This window comes from Microtus pennsylvanicus, chromosome 22 (genome assembly GCF_037038515.1).
Source record: "Microtus pennsylvanicus isolate mMicPen1 chromosome 22, mMicPen1.hap1, whole genome shotgun sequence".
Classification (NCBI taxonomy): domain Eukaryota; kingdom Metazoa; phylum Chordata; class Mammalia; order Rodentia; family Cricetidae; genus Microtus; species Microtus pennsylvanicus.
The window spans coordinates 8,680,887-8,703,262 of record NC_134600.1 but is presented as its reverse complement, the minus strand read 5'-3'; the positions used below and the strand labels follow the sequence as shown (position 1 = coordinate 8,703,262).

Genomic DNA, 22,376 nt, shown 5'->3' with positions numbered 1-22,376 from the left:
AAAAAATAACAACATCTTGAATTTTGCAGGAAAATAGATGGAGCTAGAAAACATCATTTTGAGGGAGGTAACCAAGACACAGAAAGACAATTATCACATGTACTCACTCATAAAGTGGTTTTTAAACATAAAGCAAAGAAAACCAGCCTACAAATCACAATCACAGAGCACTTAGACAACAATGAGGACCCTAAGAGAGACTTACATAGATCTAATATACATGGGAAGTAGAAAAAGACTAGATCTCCTGAGTAAATTGGGAACATGGAGACCTTGGGGGAGGGTGGAAGGGGGAAGTGAAGAGACAGGGAAGGGAGCAGAGAAAAATGTAGAGCTCAATAAAAAACAATTAAAAACAATCTTGGGGGCTGGAGAGATGGCTCAGTGGTTAAGAGCATTGCCTGCTTTTCCAAAGGTTCTGAGTTCAATTCCCGGCAACCACATGGTGGCTCACAACCATCTGTAATGAGGTCTGGTGCCCTCTTCTGGCCTGCAGACATACACACAGACAGAATATTGTATACATAATAAATAAAAATAAATATTTAAAAAAAAATAAAAATAAAAACAATCTTGGCTTAAGTTTGAGGTCTGACCCTGCTAATCTCACCCCCAAATGGCTTCTGCAACAGATAACAAGCAAGCAATGGTATGTTGTCTGGGTTTCTGTGCGTGGTGAGTGTGTGTATCACAGAGGCTGTAGGTGAAATGGATCGCAAAGTTAAATCTTGAGCCCCAAGTTGGTTATTTTATTGTAGCACTTGTAGGTCCTTGAATCAGAAACAAAAAAATCTTAGGAATCAAGACTAGACGTGAGTGGTCAACGCTGATGGAGGACACCCAGAACCCCCACCCTCCTGGACTGTTCAATAACACCCCCTTCCTGTGCTTAGCACAGGCAGGAGAGGGAAGGGTGTTGGCCCGAAGTACGCGCGTGCGTATGGTTCACTGGAGGGAAAGGGCATACCAGGGGCCAGGATTCCCGACCCACAAACAGCCAAGACGGAATCCCAAAGCCAATTATGGTCTGATTCATCTTTCTCAACCTGAAACAATGCAATAAAGAACTCGCAGGAGCCCTGTGAATGAGCCAACACTTCAGCATCACCGGCATGGTTATCTGGGCAAATTATAAAGCTCTCGGCCAGCTTTAATTAGAGCTCAGGGCAGGGGAGATATGTGGCTAAAGGCCTGGCTAGTCTGTTCACCAGCAGGGTAAAATCAGGTGAGATTAAGTGGTCAATTTATGGACACCTGGTCCTGCGCCACCGGGATTGCCTTTCCAGTCTGTCAGGTTTTCTGGAATTTGGTGAGCACCTTGGCCTGCCCAGCCTCCTCACAGGTTCTCGGGTCTGGAGTTAGTGAGTCAGTCACTCATGGCCCAAGGGCTTGACGGGGCTGTGTTTGGACTTGCTGGCCCATTTGGGATTCAGTCCACAAGGGATGTTTCTGGGCCCAGGGAGAAGGGTCCAGGAGCCAGGTGGGTCCTGTCTTAGCACACCTGCTGGGCATGGTGTTTTTCAAGCAGCAGACAATTCTGTTTGCAAAGGCCTCGGAGTGGGTCTAAGTGTTTTCTGTGTTAACACTGAGGAGCAGGTAAAGAAATGCTTTTACTGTTGGTGTGTCTTTAGGAATTGCCAGCACTTCTGAGAAGGCAGGACAGACCTGGACCTAGGAAGGAAGTAAAGAACACAGTTTTTGTGAGGACATACAAAAACCTCAGAATTTCCCAGTCCTGCGTGTCTACTGCTCCACCCATATATCTGAAGTCTCCTGGCTTTGCATCTGTGAAGGAGTTCTATTCCAGGAGGGCTGGCCCCAGTGGGGAGGGACTCAACTCTTTCTGGAATTAGCTCACGAGTAGGAATTTCCTGCCAGCAACCATCTAACCAGCAATCTGCTGATACAATTGGGCTTCCTGTGTGTGTGTGTGTGTGTGTGTGTGTGTGTGTGTGTGTGTGTGAGTGTGTGTGTGTCTGTCTGTCTGTATACAAGCATGCATAGATGTGTTAGCCTGATCAATATTTGGAAGGAAGGAGAATATGCTTCACTACAAAGATTCAGTGCGTTTTCTTTATCCTGAGTAAGGACTTCCTTAACATACCTTCTTCAGTACTTTAGTAACAGCTCAGAATCCCATGCACACACCTATCTACCGCTATCGTTTTCATCTGAAGGCACAGTAATGGCTTAAACTTTAAATGCTTTATAGTGACTTCTTTGTATGTTGGTATAAAGGTCAGGAAACTACTTGTGGGGGTTCGTTGTGTTGTGTCACCTGGCCAGCCCCTTACTTCACTTTTTTTTTCTTTAACAGGATCTGTCTATTTAGTGCTGGCTGTCCTGGAACTTGCTGAGTGCTAAGCAGAGCAGGCTGCCCCCTAACTCATAGCCACCATGCTGAGGTTAGAGGTGTGTGCCACCATGGGTCTGCTGAGGTTAGAGGTGTGTGCCACCATGCCTGGCTGCCTTACGATTTTAAGAAAATCATCATTTGAAAAACCATTAACAAGCCTAGTTTGTATCTTTTCCTTTTCTCTCTCCCTTTCTTTCTTACTTTTTCCTTCCTTCATCCTTCCTTCTTTTCCTTTCTTTTTCTATACCTTCTTCTTCCTCCTTCCTCCACCTTCATCCCTCCTCCTCCTCTTTCTCCTCCTTCCTCCTAATGCTTCCTCTCTCCTCCTCTTCCTCACTCTTCCTCCTTCCTCCTCCTTTTTCTCCTTCTACCTAATGCTTCCTTTTCTTCCTCCTCTTCCTCACTCTTCCTCTCCCTCTTCCTCCTCCTCCTCCTCCTCCTCCTCCTCCATTTCTTCCTCCTCCTCCTCCATCTCTTCCTCCTCTTCCTTCTCTTCCTCCTGGTATCAACAGTTACCCCAAACACTTCAAAGTCCATTTTCTTTTGCACCACAATCAAGGACCTCTTCCTTTTCCTTCAGGGACTTGATATGCGGTGCCTGGAGACCTGTAATGTTAGCAATAATTCCCTTCAGGTGAAATAAAAACGTTAGCCTAAGAGGCAGCTCGGTGTGGGGAACCCATAGCATAGGACCGGCTGTCACATCTCTGTCAGGAGACAGTATCAGGACACTACTCTGTGAAGGAAGGCTGCCTGGATAGGGTTTTAGCCTGTCAGGGCCATAGAAGAAAATGATAGCGAGATATTTTCTCATGATTCTGGAGGCTGGAATCTCAAGATCAATGTGTTCCTTGGCTTATAGATACCTCTCTTCTTCCCATTTTCACGTGGTCTTCATTTTGTGCATGCCTGCATGTGCATCTCTGCTTATGACACTGGAGTCTACTCTTGTTTGCTTGGAGACCCGAATCCAAATACAGTTCTATCACGAGGGGAGGGAGAGACAAAATTCAGCTCCTGATGATGTTAGTACACCAGCTCCTCGTCGCTGTCAAATTTGAGCCACAGCAGACTGTATACTGCCAGAGCCTGAAATACAGATGTGGAGGTAAATTACAGAGCCTCTCCATGGCTGAGTGTTGCAACCCCCTCTCTTTGCAGGTTGTTCCTTACAACCCTTAAAACAAGCTGAGTGTGATGGGCAGACCATCCTGAACGGGTCTCATCTGGTCTAAACAATCTGCTGAGCCGATTACCGGGAGCTCCTACAGATCAGAAGAAAGCCACATTGCTGGGGACAAGGGACTTGAGCACCAGGGGCTGGTGGAAGGATCTTAAGAGCTCTGGACCATACTGCCCTGGGATGAGAGCACAGCACTCCTCAGTAGGTCTTTCTAGAAACCTGAGAGCAGAAGGCTATAGAGATTTTTGCCACTTAATACGTGGGTAAATTTGTCTTGGCATTTGAAGGAGAGACATCCTGAGTAATCTTTACCCAGCCAGAATTCCCCAGCTCTTCTGGATAAGCGCTCACGGGTTCTCCCTGGAAATTAGGAGGACTTTCCTATGGTCCCGATCAGAGGGCTGGGGCTTTCCTGTCATGTTGCTTCTTGCATTGAGGTGTAGTTACCAGAGGAGGAACTACATCGAGCGCATAGACCCTGGAACTGTCTAGCCGTCCTCAGGTGTTCTTCAAGACATTTAATTTAAGTCATACCACCTGTCATAAGCGTGAGCTAATATTCCAGTTGCTTCTGTAATCTTTTATGGTTAGTGCAGTGGGGACCATTGTATGCTGTGTGCATATGGGCAAAAATAGTGACAGTTAGTGGGAAGCTTTAAAACACACCACCATCTTCCTAACCCTGTTTGAGCGTTCCTTCCTGTTCAGGCACACTGAGAGCCTGAGACATGGTGTCAGCCTGGGTCTTTCCTGGGAGAGAGGCCTGGACCTGAGCAGACTGTGTGCGCAGTCCGCCTTCCTCTGAGCAGCCTCCTGGTTTGTGATTGGCCTCTGACCAACTCGGTCTCAAATTAATCGTCACGATTTGGGAAACTGTTTTATTTATCTTAAAGATTGTGAACGTAATTCCCCTTGGTTGCCTCCTCCCATAAATGTGAGCTGTGGTATCAAATCTGAGGGTACTCCATGACCATCATTTTCACAGAAAAGTCTAACTGTACCTGTACTTTTTTTTGACTTGTTAAACCATTTGAGGTTTTTTTTTAATGGTGTTTCTTTTATTCTTTTCCTTCCTTCCTTCCTTCCTTCCTTCCTTCCTTCCTTTCTTTTCCTTCCTTCCTTCCTCCCTTCCTTCCTTCCTTCCTTCCTTCCTTCCTTCCTTCCTTCCTTCCTTCCTTCCCTTCTTTTTGTTTGAGACAGGGTTTCTCTGTCTATATCAGGCTGCCCTCGAATTCACAGAGATCCTCCTGCCTCTGCCTCCCAAATGCTGGGATTAAAGGCGTGCGCCACCACCACCTGGCTTTTGTAGTGTTTCTTACAGCTGTCTTCCAAGGTAATTCTCAGAATATTCCAATGCTCAAAGAAAGAAAAAAAAAACAAGAATGCCTTGCTGCAGAACGTATGGCCCACGCTGGGCTGCGATGGTGCATGTTTCTGGGGCGCTGGTGAGAAGGACGGCCTGGTACCTCCTGTTTGCTGGTTATAGGCTACACGGACTTCCGAGATGGGCACTGATGACCATAGCTGCCTCCTGCTTCCTGAACACACTCAGAGGGCCCCTACACATCTCCAGTTCACTGCTCAGGGCCAGGGAGCATTCTGTGAGATAGGCGCATGACTTGGATGCTGTCTCCACCTGCTCAAGCCTATAGAATAGATCCACAAAAGCGTTCCTCTCTCCAGCTTGCCGCCTGCCGGCGCTTAACTGCATAAGATGTTGGCAGATCTGGAAATGACATCAAAGCCATGGGTAACGAGTCACAAAAGGATCTGTTTAGTTTCCTAAAGGGCCACAACGATGACAGCAGTTAGAAGTTTTGGCTGCCATAGAGGTCATAATTAGTAACCTCAATTTAATTTTTTCACGCATTTGCCAACTTCATTCACACACACACATACATACAAACAAACACAAACACACACGTCATTTGTGACTCAGTAATTTTCATCTATGAGGCAATAAAACCATTCCACCTCATTTTCCCCCCACCCCATTTCCCCCATCCAAAATTATATATTGAAGCCCTAACCCCAACACGCTCCTCCAAACACCGAAATGAACAGGTCTAACTGAGCATTTACATAAAGGCTGAGATTGTGTTTTATTCTCTCACGCAGTGTTTTTCATTGATAACAGAGAGTCAAAAACATTTGCCCTGCTAAATCTTGCTTCTGTAGCAGTGGAGAAATTCCCTTTTCCTCTACAGGTAGACATATTCACTGTTGCACAAGCAAGCCGAACTAATCCCCAGTTCAAATGAAGTAGACAGGAAGCAGTTTGCCTGCCATAGGGACAGGGATTGGATGATGGTGGCACCTGGCCTTGCTTTTCCTTGAGACAACAGCGAGCATCTTCTATACTACGACCATCTTCTTCCTGTGTCTCCTCCGAATGACGATGGCCTCCTAAGCCTTAACCAGTTACAAAGCAAATTGTGTGCATAGGAGCGTATGCTTATAGGAGTTGAAGCTTGGGGAAAACTTGAGTTTTGAAGCAAACGCCAAAGCTGGTGCTTTCCTAGAATCCCAGCATTCAGAAGCCAGAGGAAGGGGTCATGAGCTCCATCTCAGTCTAATATAAGTGGAAAATCCACCTCAAAACCAGCCAGTCAACCACTAACTAGCTAGCTACCTAATAACTGGCTTTTACTCACAATCCACCCCAAACCAAACCACTAAAAAGCCTATATTTAAAAAAAATATAGATGACAGCATTTGTTGGTGAAAAATGTAGAAACATCAGAAAATGCTGGTTAGGATGTAAAATGGTACATCTGTTTTGGAAACTACTTGGCAACTCCTTCAAGTTAAGCATAAATTTTACATATGACCTGGTGAATCTGCTCCTAGGTATCTACTCAAGTGTAATGATGACATATGTTACATAGGACCTGGTGAGTCTATTCCTAGATACCTACCCAAGTGTCATTACGTCATATGTTACATATGATCTAGTGCATCTACTCCTAGGTATCTACCCAAGTGTCATGACGACATAGGTTTCTAAAAACAAACATAAAGGCATAGCATAGAAGGTGCATTCATAATATCCCTTAAGGGTTAGTAATCCAATGTCAGTCAATCCGTGAATGAAAATAATGTGATTTAGTCCTACAACGAATACTCTACAGCATCCAAAAACAAAGAAGTACCACTGCATGTGACAATGTCAAAGAGCCTTGGTACCTTACGCTAACAAAAAAAAAAAGTAGACACCCGAGCTCTGCGCATTATATAACCCAATTTCTATGACATTTCCTGGAGAGACCAATCTAAACAAGACAGACAGCATAATAGTGACTGGGAGCTGGGGCAGGAATAGGGATTGAGTGTAAAAGGACCCAGGATTCTTTTGGGGGTGACAGAAGGCAAATTTTGGAGAACTATAAATCTCCCGGAAATCGCTAAACCAGATGTTTGAAATTGGCTATGCTAGTTACATCTTCACAAAGCCTTTTACAAAACAAAGTGAAAAACTGAACAGAGAAAGTTAGCTGCAGACCCTGGTTTACAAACCCCAAAGGGGCCACTTGTCCTGCGGTCACATCTTTCCCCCTAATTAGCCGACAAGGCAGTCGGCTAGCTATGCTGTTGGATGAGACAGTATTTAGGTTCAATAAATGCAAAGGCACACTGACAGGCCCCCTGAAGTTTTCTGGGAAAACCCTGGCGCATCCATTGAGCAGTGCCCTGTGGCCACCTTGTTCCCCTTGATGTAGCAACAGGGTCTTCAAGGGAATGGTGCATGCCTGGGAACTGTATTCCATTCAGATGGTCGGCCTATCTCAAGCTGAAGAGATGAAGACAATTGCTCCTTTATCATGGGGTGCATGCCTGGGAAGCCACCTCGCTTGAGTGGTACTTGCGTGTGCTAGACTGTAATCTCGACGGTGGCAATAAATGAGGATGCTGGCATAAGACCCATGGATTCTCTACCTCCTTCTCAGTGTGTTCCACATCATGATCCAGCAGTGACGGCTTGTAAGATTTCTGGTCTCCCTCCCCTGCAGCAGCATCCCAGTCACTCTCAAAGGGAGCAGGACTACGTTTTGGGGGAGCTGATTGAGGGCTGAGTCTCCATGCTGCAGGTAGAGGGGCAGGAGGGAGAGAGGCCTTCGCGTGGGCAGCAGCAGAGAATTGAGAACTGAGTGGAAGGAGAAATCTCGCATGTCTGCATCTTGAGGCAGAAGAAAGAAGATGAGCCGGGCGGTGGTGGCGTACGCCTTTAATCCCAGCACTCGGGAGGCAGAGACAGGTGGATTTCTGTGAGTTCGAGGCCAGCCTGGTGTACAAGAGCTAGTTCCAGGACAGGAACCAAAGCTACAGAGAAACCCTGTCTCGAAAAATCAAAAAATAAAAATAAGAAAGAGGATGAAGAGAGAGGGGTGGCCAAGCCAAGCCAGGGAACCCGTCCTCATCATGGCTTCGCTCCAACGTCTAGGTTTGTCACAGGAAAGGTGGATGTTTGTATGCTTATATCCCTTCCGTCTCTACTCTAGTAGAAGGGTTGGTTCTCTTTTAAAGTCTTCAGTGGAATGAGGTAGCTAAATGATTCAGGTGATGGATTTCTCATAGAAACCTCCTTCACACTAAAGAGGAAATAAAGACAGACAAGTGGGGTAAAAGACAGGAGGATACCGTGGGTCTCAAGTGGGAGTCGGACCCCTGAGGCTGCTCAGAGGCTCTTCAGAATAGAATTGAGCCGGGGAAAGGAGGACCAGGGGATCGTCTTTCTCCTTACAGGGAGCTCAGCTAAGTCTGTTTGAGTGACTTTTGGGTTCCTTCTTAGAGGGTTTACCTCTGTCCCTGAGTGCTTGAATCAGATAAAACTGAAGCTCCAGGCTGAGAGGCAGGGAGCTGTGGCCCTCTGGGGCGGAGTTTCTGCTCCCAGGGCGCCTCAGGCTGCTCTGGTTTCTTTAAACTTTCCCAAGCTTGAGTCCAGTTTTTTCAGCTTTGACTGACTGTGAACGGCTGGCCTATTGCTCCATCCTGTCCCTGTCATGAATATTTTTTTTCCAAAAAGCTTCCCTGACGTGGCAGATAAGTTAATATTTTCTACCTATTATTAGGCTTTTTATTTTAAAGAGAAAAATTGTCTAAAGCATATGCCTTATGTCTCAAATGGCTTAAGTGTGAAGGATTTCCTTTTCTTGGTTGTCCATCCAGGGCCCTGCATTCAGGATGCTTCTAAGGGACACTGTTTTGTTTGTAGCTAATAGCTTGTTGAGTCTGGCAAATGTTCCATCACCTTTACCCCAGTTTTGCTGACTGAGCCTCCGGGGTGCCCACGAATCAGCCGATGCTGTCCTGCTGACCTAAACCCGGGCTCTTGTTTCAACCTTTCATTTTGAGACAGAGTCTTACTAAGTTGAGCAGGCTGGTCTTGAATTTGCTCTTTAGTCTCGGCAGGCTTCTAAGCAGATATCCTCCTGCCTCAGCATTCCCCATTCCAGTGGTTAGAGGCCTGCATCAGCAAGTTCGACTGACACTCTGTCTGTCATGTTGAGAAAACATACAAAGAAGTTTCTCTGAGACTCAAGTTCAGGAAATCTTTTGCCTCTTCCTCTTAGTGAGTGCTTTCAGAATGCAAGCAGTGATGTTCTTGGAACAGTGTGTTTCTTCTTAACTTTGGGACAACCCAGTTGCCTTTAGACTCCTTGGGTATGGCTGCCATCTGAACTCTAGTTCTCATTTCTGCCCCGACTGCATCTCTCTTCAGGTGGTGGGGGAAGGAGGCAGGTGGGACAGTACTATGTATAGTAGTTTGACTCGTCCTAATTTGGGGAAAAGACTTCTTTCCAAACGAAATTTAAAAGAATATTTTAGGGTGTGTCTTGTGACTTTTTCCACTTTGAACTAACCTGAGACCCAAACCCAGATGTAACTGTAGAACAGAAACTGTTATTGAGCTCTACATTTTTCTCCGCTCCCCTCCCTGCCTCTCCCCTCCACTTAAACCCTCTCCCAAGGTCCCCATGCTCCCAATTTACTCAGGAGATCTTGTCCTTTTCTACTTCCCATGTATATTAGATCTATGTAAGTCTCTCTTAGGGTCCTCATTGTTGTCTAAGTTCTCTGCAATTGTGATTTGTAGGCTGGTTTTCTTTGCTGTATGTCTAAAAGCCACGTATGAGTGAGTACATGTGATAATTGTCTTTCTGGGTCTAGGTTACCTCCCTCAAAATGATGTTTTCTAGCTCCATTCATTTGCTTGCAAATTTCAAGCTGTCATTTTTTTCTGCTGTGTAGTACTCCATTGTGTTAATGTACCACATTTTCCTTATCCATTCTTCAGTCGAGGGGCATTTAGGTTGTTTCCAAGTTCTGGCTATGACAAACAATGCTGCTATGAACATAGTTGAACACATGTCCTTGTGGCATGACTGAGCCTCCTTTGTATATATACCCAAATGTGGTATTGCTGGGTCTTGAGGAAGGTTGTTTCCTAATTTTCTGAGAAATTGCCATACTGATTTCCAAAGGGGCTGTACCAGCTTGCGCTCCCACCAGCAATGCAGGAATATCCCCCTTTCCCCACATCCTCTCCAGCACAAGCTGTCTTCAGTTGAAACATCTTTTTAATGTGCTGTAAGAAGACTCCACCAGTGGAGGGGCCATTCACTTGACCCAATTGCCTGCAAGCGTTGGAAGGATTCCGGCTTAGCATAAAAATCCACAGCCATGATCACCACCGTATTTTGAAGATCTTCTAATGCTCTGTGCAGTTTGGTCTCTTGTCTAATTTGGATGCCACAAAAGTCACATAGGATCCACACCAAACTTTGTCCCCGGCTCCTTGTTCATGCCAACTAGAATGTCCTTGGTAGCCGATCGGTTTTGTCTCAAACAATCCTTGACATTTCTCTAAGGGATCTGCTCCAAATCTGAGCCGCTTGCAGAGACGGTTTCCAGCCCGGAACGCTATTTTTAGACGTCGATGGCAGAGCAGCCCATTCCCAGGAAGTGCTCTGGCTCACTTCAGTGCCTGTAGCGCCTCTTTTCCCAAGGGCGTTCCACTTCGGCCTGAGCTGGTTCCAGGAATTCTAGATCCTGAGCCAGAGGCCCGGCGGTGAGTTTAAGAGAGGGCAACTGTGGTTCTTGAGGTGGGCAGCCAGCTGGGAAACAGTTGCTTTATCCCGAGAGAGGCACAGCAGTTGCTGCCATCCCTCCGTTGTTGGAAAGTCTGAGGTATCTTGGTGCGTCTCTGGCCACCAAGTCATATTGCCACCAGCTGGAGAATGAAGTCGACCATGGGGGAGAAATTAGAGCTGGGAGACAATAAATTCCTGTACTGAAGCTCTCATGAGTCGTCTGTAGCTAGCCGCACGCTGGCTAGTAGCAAGTCCGCCCTAAGTTTGTGATGTTCTCCTGTCAAGTGTTCCGCCAGTCACCAAGTTCTAGGAACAGGCGGGGCTAGCCCCCTCGTTCTAGGAAACACACTTAGGTGATTAGCAAATGAGACGGATTAGAAACCGCAAGTGAGGAGCAGAGAAAGGAACAGAAAGACAGAAAGCCAGAAACTGGAGCGCAAGGGGCAACGCTGGGGACAGCAGTCCTTCAGATCCGTAGCCCTTGTGGGTGGCAGCGCATAGTCCAAGGGCGCATGCGTGGTGAGAGCTGTCTGATTTAGAAGCGGGATGAGGTTGAATAACGTTTAATAGTATAGCTTCGTAAATACGAAGGATGGACGATTAAGAGGATAGGCTTATCTGAAAAGACGCACAGAAAACAAACTTCCTTCCCAGAGACGTTGAGTGAACGCTGTGTATCTGTGCTGTATTAAAATGTAGCTTCACCCAGAGAAGAGAGACAGGTAACGGCTTGCTTGCTCCAGAAAGCAGCTCATTTCAGAGTCCCTATGATAAACCCCGACAAGAAGCAGATCTGGTAAATGAGGACATGGTTTCCTGTTTCTGCGGGGCCTTCTGCTTTGGTTCAGTGGCTTGGCGAGGCAAGGCACCCTAAGCTGCTTCCTCCAAAGCTGCCGGTAGGAAGAAAATAAGCCGGCTTGACGGAGTAGAAGGGAGTTGAGTGCTCCTAATTAAAATGTAAATACTTCCCAGAGCCAACAGCTTGTAGACAAAACAAAAAAAAAAAAAAAAAAAAGATTGGAAAGATGGCCCACAGTAAAACCTCCACCAGGCAAAATAGATTCTAAGTCTGCATAAGACCTGAGCCAATCTGTTGATGTAATCAACTCCCTAGAAGTTACTCATACCAAGTCATCTGAAGCCACACACAGAAAAACAGGTGTTTGCTGTGGCTGCTGATTAACACGGAGAACTGTTTTTTTCCCCCCAGATAAAGGGGGCCTAGGTGGCTCAAAATGCACGAAGGAGGTGTGTGTGGGGGACTTTCTGTAACGAGCTGGTCCCTCTGTGATCTCACGGGCCGCTCCCACCTACCAGGCTGGGCAGGCATCTCTGCTGGCTCTGCATTTCAGCTGCCTTGCCCAAGTCTTTTGGAGGTTCAAAGTCCTCTGTGCCCAACAGCGCGATAAAGTGCAACGAAAGATAAATGCTTAAGGTGACAACATTTCTCATTGCTAACCGTATGTGTTCGATCCACAGTAACATGGTATAATAACATGAGCACCGCAAGGGAAGCCCTTAGGCGGTGAAATCAGTTTTGCTAAGCCTGGAACTTTTAGATTAGCCATGTTCTGTGGCATTTTCTCCTTCATACTAGAGATTTGGTGTCTGCCCTGTGTCACTAGTAAAGACACTGCTGTCATCAGTTAGCATTTTGTTGGCGTTGTCCTACGCACTGTGATTTCGTTATTACACCGTGGATAAAATCATCATCGTCATCATCATCATCATCATCACTATTATTGCCTGGTTTGAGGGGTAGGATTTTGCTCTGTAGCCCTGGCTCTCAGTTTGTAGCTCAGATTGACCTGGATCAGATTGACCTTGAACTCGTGGCACCCTCTTGCCTCAGCCGGCCAAACTCTGAATTACAGGAGGCAGCCACCATCCCCAATGGTGAATACAGTTAGCAAGCCTGTTTTACAGACAGGGAACCTGAGGTTTCGAGGTAATATTTGCTTGGGGATGCAGCCTGAGGGAATCACACGGGTTACCAGTTCAACGCAGACTCATTCTCATTGATTTCCATGATGAAAGTGGTGATCGGTTCTGTGGTTTCTGACAACTGTCACCCTGAGGTCTTCTATGACTGTCCTCCTGTCCTTCAAGGGCCTTGAGACACAGCAGCATTCTGATACGTTGTTTTGAGGAAGAAGGTAAGGATCACTAAGAAAGAGGGTGAGACGCTCATGATGGGTGTCAGTCTTGTCTGGATTAGAGGACAGACAGACACCCTGTAACAGAGGCTTGTTAGAGCACCCTTCTTCAGCAGAGTTAGTCCAGTGCCACGGTGCTTAGATACACAAGGTTCTACATCAACTTCCCTCGTTTCTTTGCTCATTCTCCTGATGCTTGGTTTATATTTTAGCTTGATAGAAACAACCAATCCAAACATTTTGGCAGCCTCCAGCCATTGACCACAGCTGTCCTGCTCAGTGACATTATGGCATCTGGATCAGATGACGTCTCTAGCCTGTTGTCCATGGTGGGGTGTCACCTCCTTGTTTTCATACGGACTTTCTGCGTAAGCTCCCCTTTCCCCGCTGGATTTCCCGGTTGGCTTCACAAGGTGTGGAATCTGCACTGCAGATGGTTTGACCTTCGTGACGTCCTAATGGGTCCTACCTGCATGACCTTCAGGAGGCCCAGGCGCCCACACTCACACTCAGGCTTCACGGATCTGTTTTCTACTATTGGAGACACCCCTGTGCAACATGTATGTTCATACACAATGCACATGTTATTATACGCAATTACATGTTTATGTTCTAGTAATCTATGATCGCTGTGGAAAATATCAAATAGCAAGAAATCTGTGAAAATTCACAGAAAAGTTTGACACCAGCTTAGTTTGCGTCTAGCGTCAAGAACCTATCTGGCCAGGGCTGTGCTCTCAAAGAGTACTAATTCATTACAGACAGCTCCCAGTTTAGGTCACGTGTACACCATTTTCATCTGTGATGGTGGGAGAGTAGTATTCACTCAGCAGAAAGAAGGCTTTGAATTTTGATTATTTTCCTTCTTGAGACAAGGTTTCATGCACCCAAGATGGCCTCGAACTCACTTAGCCAATAGTGACCTTGAGCTTCTAAGCCTCCTGCCTCTGCCTCCTTGGTGCTGGGATTGCGGGCTTGTGCCACCAGCTTGATCTAAGTTGGGCTGGGTTTTGTATATGCTACGCCAGCCCTTTGACAATCAAGCAAAGCCCTCAGCTTTCAGATTTGAATTTTGAGCTCGGCGATCTGTTGGCCAATACTGTGTATTGATGCTGAGTATGGGAGTTCCTAACTGACTGCTCACCGTCAGCCACGGAGCCGCAGAGGTTCACTGTGGATTGGCTAAATTCCATGCCTTAATGTATTTGATTGACTTCTGTTTCAATTCACGACAAAATCACTGTGAGACAGCCCATCAGAAGTTGGGAAGCATCTGCTCTGTCTCGCATCTTTCAGCCACCCGCTGACTTCCCTTTTGAACCGACTGCATAGACATTATGGGTTGCGAGCATTTATTTTTATTTTGTGGTTTGTGGGTGGATTTTGTGCCCGGTTTGGTTCTGTGTGCCATTCATGGATTTCCCCTCGCCTGCTTTGGGTCTTCTATTTCTATGAAAGAACTCAGAAAGATTCAAAAGCTATGTTTTAGCTACTTTATCTTCCCAGGCTTCTGATTTGAGCAACAAGTTAAAAAGTGATCCCAGAACAAGACAAACGTCATCTTTTAACTGGCCTGAGAAATACTATTGTCTTGAAGGCAATCACTGACAACCTTGGGTGTACCTTAGCCACACCCTGCTTCTGTAACCCAGCCTATTCCTGGGTCTCCATGGCCAAGAGCTTGTGAATTAATTGTCTTAGGCCTTGTGCTCCCGGGACGGTTATAATGTGTAGTCAAGCTTGGTAATTGCTGACGTGAAGACGCAAACATTTGGTGAAGCCTTTCTACCGTCTGTCCGTTCTGCACACAGATATGGCCCCTCCCCCCATCGTTATTATGCCGCGTAGCTCAGGTGAGACTGACTCACTCCTGGCAGCAGGGGTTGTCAAGGCATCGGAAACACAACAGATCAGGTGCTCCAGTTCTCCCTAAGGACAAAGGCAGAGCCAGCTGAACCAGTGAAAAAAAAGTCCCCATGAGATTTGGAAGAACTGTCATAAAAGAGACCGTTTTCCCCCATAACCTTCCAGAGCTTCATAAGTTTAGATCTCCCAGATGCGGTAAATCGTTGTTAGAAAGAGATTTAGAGACGGGAACGTTGCTGAGAAATGGAAGTAGTAGAAGGTACCCTGCTGCCACTATTGCTGACTGGCTTTGTTAAAGCAGAGTTTTTCTGCCTAGCCTAGGCTGGCCTTGAACTCACGGCAGTTTCTTTGCTTCAGCTTCCCAAGGACTAGGCTTATAGGGAGGCATGAACCACCATAGCTAGCTTGGTGATGAACTTTTGGAATTTAAAATCCAAGACTTCGTTTCATCAAACTACAGAGCAACTAAGAAGCTCACACTTTGGGGTTGCTTCTCAAAACAGGTCTCTACTTCTGGCTAGTGTATGTGGTTGACGGCCATCTACTGGTACGGCTGGAATCTCTGAAGCGGGTGCTCAACAGCAGAGGACAAGGTAGGAGAGCCACCTGGAAGGTGGGCAGTGGGGACGCTGCCCTGGACAAGCTGAACGATGCCATATGCCAGTTACCTTCCCAGATGCCCTAGCAGAGTAGCTTACTTCCAGCTGTGATTCATGGTTGGGTGAGCCGAGCTCTGAGCCCCCACTTACCCCGTCAGCAACAGTAACAGCTACAGACCCGGGTTACCACCCTTGTTCTGCAGGGAAAGGAATGGGACATGGACTCTGAGCGCTCTCTTCATGACCGTCTCCACAGGAGAAGCCTGGACGTAACAGGCAATAATAGTTCTTCATCTGCCCTAGGCCCAGAAGGGTTCCTAGAGTTCCCAGTGATGACCAAATACGCTTTCTTTTTCTGTTATTGCTTATACTTTTGTTATTTATACCCTAAAATCTCGAGTAACACTTTTTTTTCTTGTGTTTAATCAAATTACTGTCAAGAAACATGTTGTTGAGTGAGTATTGGAAAGTACCTTTTATTTATTTTTTTTCCTGGCTGTTTAGACTTTGAGTGTGTATTAGATTTAGTATGCCGGATCCAGAGCTGACTGCTCTGGATCCGACTGCCTTCTGGGAGTCCTCCTACCATGGCCTTATCCACAGGGCTATTTCTGTCCCAGCAGCCTTCCCTGTGATTCATTGACATTGATTCTCGTGTACACCGCCACTCCTTGGGGCTCCTCCACAGCCAACACCTTTGGCAAACAGCCCCTTGTTTGACCTTCCTTAGGCTGTCTTATTCTTAAACCTTGAATGCCACCTCCCTTCCCATTGTCCCAACTGGTCATTGTCCCAACTGGTAGCAGATTAATCATTGTTCCAGGGACATCTAGGGACATAGTAGATTCTTTTTTTATTATTTACTTTTTCCCTGCTCTTCTAAAGAACCTTTTTTTTTAAGATTTATTTATTTTGTATATAGTGTTCTGCATGCGTGTCTGCCTGCACAGCAGAAGAGGACACCAGATCTCATTATAGAAGGTTGTGAGCCGCCAGGTGGTTGCTGGGAATTGAACTCAGGACCCCTGGAAGAGCAGCCAGTGCTCTTAACCTCTGAGCCATCTCTCCAGCCCCAACCCTAATTTGTAGATTCTTACTGACAGTAAAATGTTCTCCGAAGAACCGAAACGCTCACTTTTAGTTATATCTACGGCACGCAAGTCAAAACATTTCGACATACTGCTCGAGAGTTCCCACCCCTAAACGGGAGCAATATTTATCCACTGAAGAGAAATTAAATTCAAAACAAACATGAAGCTTCTTTCCCCTGATTCATTTGTGAACATCTAGAGGTGAAGAGCTATTTGCTCACTGCAGAGTTCTTTAACCAGTGAGAAGATGTTAAAATTATCCCTTAGTCAATTTAAGCTACAGATAAGATTTCAAAGTAGCAAGAATGAAAAGTTTAAGAATAAAATTTGGGGACTGGTATAGCACGTGTTTTGGAAGTGTCTGACTTCTTTTCTATGCTTCATTCTCTGACAATGGTGAGAAATGCCAGCCTGTTTTTCCTCATTGTCAATCCCCTCATTCCAATCAGCAATAAAGCAGGGCAGGGTTACCTTGCTTCAAGCTGCTCTTTGTGGACCTGTTAATTGGTCCTGATGCAGTGGGTTTAGTTACACACTGTGAATGGGTTTATAGCTCTGGCTCCCTCCCCTAGGGACCACTGAGGAGCACCAAGGGAAAAAGATGCACCCTTCGATGGTACCAAAGGGCATCAAATGTGAGTGGCTAACTTAAACTAAAAACGTGCTTGGCACAAAGGAGGAATTGTATAGCTAACTGAAAGCCTAGCGAAGATGAATGGATGTAATAAAGGTAGCAGGGCTGTATCCTTGAGGGAAGGCTCTTTGAGGCGCACCACCCTTGGCTGGGAGGCAGAGGCAGGAGGGAGCACAGTAGCCACCAGCGCATGGCTCGGGCAGGACTCAGGGCTGGAAACTTACAAATTTCTCCGGGCTTTGGTTTCTGCGGCTATGAAACCGGGAGAGGGAAAACTACTCCAGAGGACTGTAGGGAGAGTTGAGGAAGTTACTGCAGGTGACATGTTTAGAAGGGTGTGGCCAATTTTAAGCCTTTGTTGTAGATTTTTTTCGTCATTTGCACTGTTTCTTATACAGGCCCCATCATTCTAATTGTGGTATCAGAGAGGATGGTGGCTTGCTTTGTGCCATGCTGTGCGTGACTCAATCCCTCCTAGGCTGATCTGTCTTTTGGTTCGTGTGTTTTGTCTATTCTGACTTGCAGAGGCATTCTGAGTTCATCTGAAGGAATAAATGGGAAAATTTTAAAAGGGGGACAGATAAAAGGGGAGATGGTCATACATGATTGTATAAACAATGCCGAGGTTTCTGGGAACGTGGAAGATAATTAGGGTGGTGGTGGTGTTCGTTATTCTGATTGTGGGATTTATTGTGCTACTGGAATCCTAGTCAAAGTTATTAAAACTTTACCATAAACCGTGCGGTGGTGGCGCACGCCTTTAATCCCAGCACTCGGGAGGCAGAGGCAGGAGGATCTTTGTGAGTTCGAGTCCAGCCTGGTCTACAAGAGCTAGTGCCAGGCACCAAAAATACTACAGAGAAACCCTGTCTCGAAAATCAAAAAAAAAAAAAGAAAATTTACCTTAATAAGGTGTAATTTATATGTAAAATTATACTACAATAAAACTTGAGGACAAAGGATAGCGGTAACTAAAAATGTAGATAACTAAGTAGGTATGTATATGAACAAAACAAAGAGCGTGTTTGCATTAGCAACAGTGGCAGCTGGGTAGCCATTTAACCTGGACCTCACAATTCCAGTCCTCAGCATACAGCCAGAAATGAGCATTTGTCCCTGGCAACAGCAGGTAAAGGGTATTCCTGTCTGCTTCGTTCATAATGACTTCAAATTACACAGAACCCCAGTTTCCGTTGACGATAGAATGGGTATACAAACCTTACAGTATTTAAACAATGAAAAAAAAACATACATGTGGAAGGCTGAGGCGGGAGCATTACTGTAAATTCTCAAAAAAGGAAAAGAAAGAAAGAGGAAGGAAGGGAGAGAAGGGAGGAAAGAAGGCAGAGGGAAAAAGTCCATGTAATGTAGAAGAGTGGAAATTTTTCCAGACATAATGCTTACTGAAGGACAGAGAACACAAAGGATGCTTGTGCTTCTAAGGACCTAACAGGCTCAACTCGTCCACAGTGATGGAATCTTAGTTGCTAAGGAGTGGCTTCTGCTGACTGGGAGGAGCCATGGAGAGCCCTCAGGTGCTGGAAGTTTTTTAGATCTAGATCTGGGGGTTGATTGCATGGGTGTGTATATGTAGAATCTGTTGAGCTGTGTACTAAAAGTTGGCCTTTCCTGTACGTAGATTATACACTTAAAACAACAACAACAACAAACCCTAATCTGAGGAAAGACGTGAGATCCCAAAAGAAGAATCGGCAGGCTTTACTTTCATGAACACACAGACATTGAACAGACATTGAACAACCTCTACAGCTGAGGAAGATGATATTTGCAGAAATGTGTCTAGATGAAAATTTGTGGCCAAATGATGCTCAGCTCAGTGATGTCCTTAAATCTAAAAGGATCCCGGGAGGGAATTGTGGAGGTGGTAAAGGAGAAGTCAAGGGCGCCTGTGTGGAAGCTTCCTTCTCCACTCAGTCCCAGCTCTGGACTGACTTGTCTGCAGGTCCAGGGCAGGGGTGGGGCGTGAGCTCCCCCACCCTCCTTAATCTCAACACCTGTGGCTCAGGGCTCTCCAGTGCCTGCAAGTGGCTCTCTTAACCAGAGGGCTGGCTGGTTAGATTGGCACTGATGTGCAGACACTGAGGGATAGGCACGTAGCAAGAGGAAGCGGGGACCCAAGGAATCTAGTCAAAACCCTGGTAGTGTCTGGCAGGCTTGTTTGGCCAACCGGCATTCTTACGTTACCTTGAAAAGCCAGCACGGTCCCTTCTTGACTTGCGTATCTTCTTCTTCGTTGTATTTCGTCTTCACGACATCCTGTGGGACCGTAGGGTCAGCTATTCTCCAGCGAGGATACCCAAGCCAGAGAGTAGGCTCCCCTCTCACTCTGCAGATTTAGCAGCTTGCCCTGTTGTTGGCAGGAAGTTTTGTAAGCTGCTCTTCAGAATGCTTGCATGTGAGGACCAATCTGTGTTTTATAAAAAGCTCCAGCCTGTGTGGCCAGATTTAGAAACAGAACGATTAAGTGACATTCCCAGGTCCAAGGGAAACACTTGTGGGCCATAGATGGACGTTTCCCTTCAACCATTTGGGAAGAGCTATAATAATTCCAATCTAACGTATTTCTTTCTATATACAGAAACACACACACACATGTGCGCGCAGGTTTGCTCGGACAAACTTCCTGTTGCTGCCTCCTCCTAGGTGCTAGGATTACAGGTCTGTGTCATCAGGCTTAACCTGGATTCTTTTTGTTTTTAAACATACAATGCATTTTTTCAAAGTAGACAATGTATTTCAAGCAAGCTTCAAGAGAGCTATACAGAATAGAATTAGCCTTCCTAATCCTGTTCTTATGGCTCTTGCCTTCCTGATATGGAGTCACGGTTTGTTTTTTCATTTTTTTTTTCTTTTCAAGCACCTTTTGTTTGTTGGGTTTTGGTTTTGTGAGGTAAGGCCTTACTCTGTAGCCCTGGCTGGCCCAGCGTTTGCTATGAGAAAACGGCTGGCTCAAATTTACCAAGCTCCTTCTGTCTCAGACTGCTTTCTTATGCTTTGGAGTTTATCAAATCCTCATGAAAATCACGCTAATTCCTGTCAACTCTTGCCTTGTGTTTTTCTCTTTACCATTATTTATAATTTTATGTATTTTGTGATGGTCACTAGCACTGTGGTTTGAATGTGTTACGAGGTCCATATGATAGGAACTTAGCCCTCAATATAACAGTAGAGGAGGTAGAGCCAAACAAGAAGTAAACAGGCCATGAAGGCTCAGCCCTTGGGGACATATTCTTGACATCATTGTTAGGCAAGTTTAACTTCAGCCATCTGTTCTGTGACTCTCTTTTCACCTTTGTACCCTGACACATAGTGAGAAAGCCTTTGTTAGATGCCAGCCCCCGAATTTTGGATTTGCTAAGGGAACCACGAACCAATCCACCTCGGCTCATTACAAATTACGCAGTCCGTTCTGTTACAGCAGCACAGAAGAACCACGGCATCAAGCTTTGGAGTTCCGCGTTTCCCTGAAGACGGCATAATGTCAACAAAGCGAGTAATTAAAGTGAGGAGGTGCTGACTGTGAGTGAAGGATATGCCAAGTTGTTCACACAGCAAGCCATTAAGCAAAGTGACTCCCGAACTCAATAAAGCAAGATTCGCCCTGGTTAAGCAGCCCTGGGATAAGGCAGAGTTGATGACATCAATGCAAACTTTCAACCAGGGAAAAGCTTGGTGACAGAAGCTAGCTATAAACGACTTCTCAAACTTGGGGAGCTAGGCTTTACTTAACCGTGGGGCCAACTTCTGCTTTTAAAGATAACACACGGCTCTTTGGGGCTGGATACCCATCTGTCAGAGTAGCTTGTCTCAGTGCTGAATGATTCAAAATTGTTCCTTCTTTGTGTTCAAATAAAGAGCCTCCCCAGTGTGAGGTCGCTTTCTCCGGAGAAAGGGATTGCTTGGTCCAGCGAGATGGTTCACAAGGTAGAGGCATTTACCAACAAGACTGATGGCTCATTAGATGCTCAGATCCCACAGGTTAGGAGAAGAGAGCAGATTCTTGCAAGCCATCCCCTGACTTTCAAACACACACACACACACTTGACTTTTCTCATTGAAGTCAGATTTTTGGGTGTGACCCCCATGTCAACCATTGGCCACTTTCTTAGCCCTGCCTAGGTTTTGTCATTGCTAAACTGGAAACACCACCTATAGACCATCTTAGGACTGGGTACGAGGATGGCATGCACTAATGCATTTCAAGCCCTTGCTTATTGCCAGTGAGTGATAAATTCTCCATAATGATAACAACAGCCCCAAGGAAACATTGTCACAAAACACTGCCTGTGTTTGACATTGATCGTTAACCCAATCGCTTATAATATCTGTGAAACACGGATAAAATTTAATTTGCCTTTTGAAAGCTTCAGACTGGTCTGATTCTCCACTACTCAATCAGCCTGCGATTGTTTACAACTGCGGTTGACAGCTGTCTACATTCAACACATCTAAGAAGTTAGCCGAGGTTTGCAGCACACAGCTGTAATTCCAGGGTGTGACTAAGGAAAGCAGACAGTAAGGTTCTGGATGTACAGCAAGGTCCCGACTCAGCAAACAACTAAGCAACACGATCCTAAGAAACGTATTACAGCATTTAAAAAGTAACAAAGACCTCCATCCGTTAAAAGATGTGGATAACGCGTGATGATGTCATGAATCTGAGGGATATTTTGGCTGAGATACTCTTTTTTGTTTCATTTTTGTTGGTTGATTTTGTTTTTGAGAACAGGTCTTACTGTGTGTCCCTGCCTGGCCTGGAACTCAACATATACACCAGTCTCACCTTACATTTTCAAAGATCTGCCTGTTGCTGACTCCCCCGTGCTGGGATCAAAGGTATGCATCACCATGTCTGGCACTATTGACTTACGGTTGGCTGGGGCAGACATATAATAATCAGATAGTCACTAAATTGGAGCTCGTTAGTAAGCAAAAGAAATGCTTGTTCTTATACTAACAGATCCCTGACCTTGCTAGGATTCTCTGAGGAAATCATACTTGAGCCAAGACACAAGCCATAACCAGAACCAAGTGGAGGGGTCATCCGGACTGGGTGATGCAACTGTAGCCAGGGCACTTTCCGCCTTTGTGAGAACACCAGAAACCAAGGACAGAAAACAAGAGCTTGTGGGAGGGGAAGCAGCCTCCTAGGTGAGGCTGAGGAGGGGGTGGCCAATGCCTACAGAGCCTTGCACAGACCCTTTCTCTTTTGATTGGGAAGCCCTGGAAAGATGGAAGCAGACGCATGAGTTCAGACGTGGCTGACGTTTTGCAAAGACGGTGGTTGCAGCAGTGTGTGTGGTGTGGACAGGTGAGAGGCTGAGAAAAAATGCAGCAGGGACAACAGCAGGTGACAACTGGGAAAGTATAGGGAGAGGT

The 22,376-nt window shown here is 45.9% G+C and overlaps 1 long non-coding RNA gene across 1 annotated transcript; it reads right to left on the bottom strand.

Annotated features, from left to right (window-relative positions):
* Positions 1-536: 536 nt before the first annotated feature.
* On the bottom strand, positions 537-19,375 carry LOC142839860 (uncharacterized). The gene is made up of 3 exons (XR_012908846.1): positions 19,182-19,375; positions 3,223-3,445; positions 537-1,671 (listed from the first exon to the last, which is right to left on the bottom strand). It is a non-coding gene; the product is annotated as an uncharacterized LOC142839860 (long non-coding RNA).
* Between the last annotated feature and the right edge of the window lie 3,001 nt (positions 19,376-22,376).